The sequence below is a fragment of the Ursus maritimus genome (genome assembly GCF_017311325.1).
Source record: "Ursus maritimus isolate PB19 chromosome X unlocalized genomic scaffold, ASM1731132v1 scaffold_X1, whole genome shotgun sequence".
NCBI lineage: Eukaryota > Metazoa > Chordata > Mammalia > Carnivora > Ursidae > Ursus > Ursus maritimus.
The window spans coordinates 44008922-44015071 of NW_024423319.1; positions in this window are offsets into that span (position 1 = coordinate 44008922).

Below are 6150 nucleotides of genomic sequence, written 5' to 3' on the forward strand. Positions count from 1 at the left end.
ACATGGCTAAATCTAAACAATCATAATGTCGGGTGAAAAGAGCAAGTTGTAGAAGACTGTACACAGTGTGATATAATTTGTTGTGATGCAAAAATCACCAGAAAACAGAACAAATTATTAAATAAATCCTATAAGACAATGGGATAACCAGTTGAGGAAAAAATTAAGCTGATTTTTTAAAAAGATTGATTTGTTTATTTTAGAGAGAGAAAGAGAGGGAGGGCGTGGGGGGAGGGGCAGAGGGAGAGAGAGAGAGAGAGAGAGAGAGAGAGAGACTCAAGCAGATTCCCTGCTAAGCGCGGAGCCTGTCACAAAGCTCAATCTCATGAACCTGAGATCATGACCTGAGCTGAAATCAAGAGTTGGATGCTTAACTGACTGAGCCACCCAGAAGCCCCAAGCTGATTTTTATATAACAACTTGTAGTATAAATTCTGGAATGATCAAATATTTTTTAATTAAAAAAATTTTTATTCAAGTAACTTCTACACCTAACTTGGAGCTCAAACTAACGACCCCAAGATCAAGAATCACATGCTCATCCAACTGAGCCAGCCAGGCACCCCAGAAGTATGAAATATTTAAATGTAAATAATAAAAAAAAAGAACTAGAAGAAAATGAGTAAATATCTTAATCATCTCAGGGTGTGAGCAGTCTTTCAGAGCATGGCAGGAAACAGGGAAAAAAAAAACACCAGAAAATAATTTGTTTAACAAATCTTCATTTTGTGTACAATTCTGGTTACTTGGGATCAGTGAACAAAACAGAGATCTTTGCCTTCATGGACTTTACATTTCAGTGGGGGAAGACTGAAATAAAACAATAAACATAGTAAGTAAATAAGTCGTACACTGTGTTAGAGATGAAAGCAGAGCAGGGTAAGGCAGACAGAACAGGGATGGACAGGTTGCAGTATTACCTAGGATAGTTCAGGTAAACCTCATTGAAATAGTGAGATTTGAGCCTTGAAGGAGGTGAGAAAGTTTAACCAAGGGATATCTTGGAAACGGGCATTCCTTCCAGAGGTACATTGCAAAGGACTTACTGCAACAGTGAGCCTTGTTTGTTTGAGGAACAGTAGGGTGACCATAGATGTAACAGAGTGAGTGATGAAGTGAGCAGATGGAAAGGTCAGAGATATAATGGAAAGCCAGAAAATGTAGGGCTTTTGTAGGTACTTTGGCTCTCCCTCTGAGTGGAATTTGGTATCTTTGCAGGATTCTCAGCACAGAAGTATCATTGCTGTGATTTATATTTTAAAATTATCACCTTCATTTTTGTGCTAAGATGCACCATAGGGGATCAAGGATGAAAGCAGAGAGACCTTTTAGAAGGCTATTGCTGTTATTCAGATGATATATGATGGTGGATTAGACCTTATATGTAGCAATGGAGATAATGAGAAGTGGTTGGATTTTGGATTCATTCTGAAGTACAACCAAAATGACTTCCTGATGGATTGGATGTGTAGTGGGAGAGAAAGAGAGGAATTGAAATTATGTCAAGATTTTTGGCCCGAGCAGAAGGGCTGATGGACTTGCCATCAATTCCAATAGAGAAGGCTATAGAAGGAAAAGATGAGCTCAGTCTGGGACTTTTTTTTTAATGTGGACTCCACCCTGGGCTTAATGTAGGCACCATCCTGAGATCAAGACCTGAGCTGAGATCAAGAGTGGGATGCCTAACTGACCGAGTCACCCAGGCAACCTCTGTCAGACATTTTGAATATGAGATGTCTATTAGACATCTAAGTGGAGGTGCTAAGTAGGTAGTTGAATATATTAGACTGTAGTTTGGGAGTTGTCAGCATAGAAATGTTTCTACAGACATTGGGCTGGAAGAGACCACCAACAGAGTGTGAGTAGTTTGGAAAGAAGAGGAATTGGGAGCCATCAAAAAAATGAAATCTTGCCATTTGCAACGATGTGGATGGAACTAGAAGGTATTATGCTAAGCGAAATAAGGCAATCAGAGAAAGACAATTATCATATGATCTCACTGATACGTGGAATTTAAGAAACAAGGCAGAGGATCATAGGGGAAGAGAGGAAAAAATGAAATAAGACAAAACAAGAGAGGGAGAAAAACCAAATGAGACTCTTAATCTTAGGAAACAAACTGAGGGTTGCTGGAGGGGTGGGGGGTGGGGGAATTGTATAACTGGGTGTTGGACATTGGGGAGGGTATGTGTTGTAAGGCACACTGGGTATTATATAAGACTGATGAATCGCAGACCTGTACCCCTGAAACAAATAATACATTATATGTTAATTAATTGAATTTAAATTAAAAAATAAGATAATTAAGTCCTGGGGATGTAATGTACAACAATGTGGTTTAGTTAACAACACTGTATTGTGTATGTATTTGAAAGTTGCTAAGAGAGTAAATTGTAAAAGTTCTCATCACAAGGAAAAATGTGTAACTACGTGTAGTGATGGATGTTTACTAAACTTATTATGGTAATCACTCCACAATATATACATATATCAAATCATCATGTTGTACACTTAAAACTAATACATTTTAAATGTCAATTATAGCTCAATAAAAATGAATGAATTAATAAATAAGAAAAAAAGTAGAGAATTTAGGACCTTGCCTGGAGGCACTCTCATTTTAAGAGGTCTTGGAGGAGAGAGAAAGCCAGTAAAGGAGACTGAGAAGGAGCAGCCAGTGAGATTAGAGGAGAACAGGACAGTGTGGGGTCCTGGAAGCCAAGTGAAGGCCATGAACCAAGGAGGAGAGGCTCATCGGCTGTGTCAAATGCTGCTGATAGGTCAAGTAAGACAAGGACTAAGAACTGAACATTGGGTTGAACAATGTGGACATTATTCATAACCTCGACAAGATAAATTTCAGTAGAGTGGTGGAGGTGGACCCCTGATTGGAATGTGTTCAAAGGAGAATAGTAGGTGAGAAATTGTAACAGTAAATAGATACAACAATTACAAAGGAATGATGGAGTAATCCAAGTGTATATTTGCAGAAGAACATACCTGACAGATGGAACAGGCATTAAAAAGGCCCTAGGCAACAGTGAGCATGGCTTGTTTAAGGAACAGTAGAGCGGCAATAGCTGAGACAGAGTGAGTGAGGTGGAGAGCAGGCAGAGAGGGTAGTGGGCTAGGAAAGGATGATCATCTGGGGCTCCCTCTTGACACCAGATTGATGTATGTAGAATGAGGAATTCAGTCTTAGACCAGGAACATTAGTTCAAACGATGCTTTCAAATACTGCACATGGAAATGTATATCATGTATATCTGTAAAAGAGATTTGCATCAAAAGGGAGCAAAGAAGTGGGGTGATAGCAGGTGGGGGAGTGAAGTCAAGAGACCATACATATAAAATAATGCATATATAATGATGAAAATGTATATATGTGAAGATAAGAAATAATAGCGTGATTGTATCCTGATAGAAATGACCTAATATAGAGCACAACGCAGATGATGTTGGAGATAAAGGGAAGAAAGATGGTAGTGGTATTGTTGAATTGGTGTGAGAGAAAGAAATCCAGTGGGAAAAGAGAGGGGCTGGCTTCAGAGGATATTGTATTAGTTTGCTAGGGCTGGCCAAACAAAGGACCAGACTGGGTGGTTTAAACAACAGAAATTAATTTTTTTAAAGATTGTATTTATATATTTGAGAGAGAGAGAGAGAGAGAGAGAACAGGGTCAAGGGCAGAATGAGAGGGAGAAAGAGTCTCAAGCAGACTCTGCTCTGAGCATGAAGTCCAACGCAGGGCTAGATCCCAGGGCCCTGAGATCATGACCTGAGCCAAAACCAAGAGTCAGCCGCTCAAGCAACTGTGCCACCCAGGTGCTCCTAAACAAAAATAATTAATTAGACCTCTCTCCTTGGCTATCAGGACTTGTCTGTGTTATCTGTTCCCTAATCTCTTCTTAGAGAGATACAAGTCATATTGGATTAGGGTCTACCCATATGACCTCATTTCACCTTAATTACTTCTTTTTTTTTCCTAAAGATTTTATTTATTTATTTGACAGAGAGAGAGACAGCCAGTGAGGGAGGAACACAAGCAGGGGGAGTGGGAGAGGAAGAAGCAGGCTCCCAGCAGAGCAGGGAGCCTGATGTGGGGCTCGATCCCAGGACCCTGGGATCACGCCCTGAGCCAAAGGCAGATGCTTAATGACTGAGCCACCCAGGTGCCCCACACCTTAATTACTTCTTAAAAGAAGTAGAGTCACATTCTTAGGTACTGGGGTTTAGGATTTCAACATATGGATTTGGGGGGATATAATTCAGCCCAAAACAATCATATATGATATCAATAGGATGGCCATATATACAGATGCAGGTGCTGGTGAGTGAAGCAATATGGTGATAGGAGTCTGTGGAATTATGGTTTAAATTTTCTAGTGAAATAAGAAGCATGTGAAGTGTTGGGATGTTGAGGTGGTTTTGGAAGTAAGGCTGATTGCTTGATAGCGGTAAGGGCCTGATTGACATTTGTGGTCATGAGTTTAAACTGAAATTAGTCATGTGGTTGTGTATTTTCCTCCAGCTAGGTTTAGCTGTGTGGGTTTAGGTTTCTTAAAGTGTATTTGGACTTAGCCAGAATTATGATTTTGCCAGGAAAGCAATACAAAATGAGAGAAGGGCAGAAGAGTGAAGGGTATATGTAAATGAGGGACTATAAAGACTAGGCATGACATTTGAACAAGGGAAGGAAAGGAGAAAAGACAATAAGGGAGTAAGAGATGGTGAAAATATGGTAGGACCAATGGCCTGGAGATTCTGGTGAGGTTGAAGGATAGTGGGATCTGGATACCAAAGGGAGTAAGCTGGAAAAAGAGGAGGTGATGGTCATAGAGAGGGATGTTTGAAATTGAGATTATAGAAGAGTTGCTAAAATTGCTATGACAAGGCCTAGGGGATAGCCATGCAAGTGAGTATCTGAGGTGGGGTCAAGGACAATGTCACAAAGGAGAAATGTTCAAGGAACTAAAGGAGTCAGTGTGTTAGAATGATCATTCTTGAGCTCACTGGGAATTAAGATGGGACTACTACCATTGAGAGTGACTGTGCTCCAGGAGCTAAAACCTTTGAGAAATTGTGTGTGTGTGGGGTGTGTGTGAAATGAAGTTTGGTAGATGACAACAAAAATGAAGGCTAGTTACTGATGAGCCATCAAAAACTAGAGGTATTCAAGGATATGGGAGAGGAATGGTCTAAAGGCAGCAATGAGAAGCAAGGAAGACCAAGGAAGACTCAAACTTCAGGCTCTGCAGTACGATGGTGGTAGGAGAGAAAAATCATCTACTCCTCTTGAGTGGGCTTCAGGGGACACAGAGTCCTCGGGAAAGACTGAGATCACATAAATCTGTAATGATAAAAAAAATGCTCTAGGAACTATACTTCACATTCAGGATAGGACTACCCCTGGGGAAGTGGAGGGTGAATGGACATGGGGTGAGGGTCAAGGGAACCTCAATTTTTCTTTACTGCTTTTATTCTTAAAATAGAGTGAATATACTCAAATGTTAACAATATTCAAATCTGAGTGGTGGAAACACTGGTGTTTATTATATTTAATGCCTGGGACACTATAGGTACTCAATAAATATTATTTGTTGAATGAGGGTGGCTTTCTGCTTTAAAAGTTTCTCCAACAAAGAGACAAAACTCTCAAATTAACACAAAATGTTACAAGAGCATAGAAAAGGGAATGAATGGAGAGAGGTGGGGAGGGCCTGAGAAATCCTTGTGGAGAGAGTGCGTGCTGATCTATGTAGAGAATCTTTACCACCATACATGAACCATATGGCAAACATGGGATACAAGCTGAAGACATAGTCTTCTCTCCATCTTACCTTAATGCTCTAAGGTTCTGGGTGAGTATCCAGAAAGCGACCTGGAATATTTGGTCCTTTCAAATGGATCCTTACTTTTCTCCCCCAACATGGACACTGGGTGGTGCTGCTGTCCAAACTTTCTGCTCTATCATGGATGTATTACCTCAATTTATAGACAGGTATTTACCTACTGTCTCCTGTGGGCCAAGCAAAGTGCTAGGAATTGGGGAGATAAAGATGAATAGCCTCAGTAGATCCTCCTGTGATTACCCTAAACTGACTACTACCATGTTCAGTGGCTGAGAAAATTGAAAATGTGACTTTTACA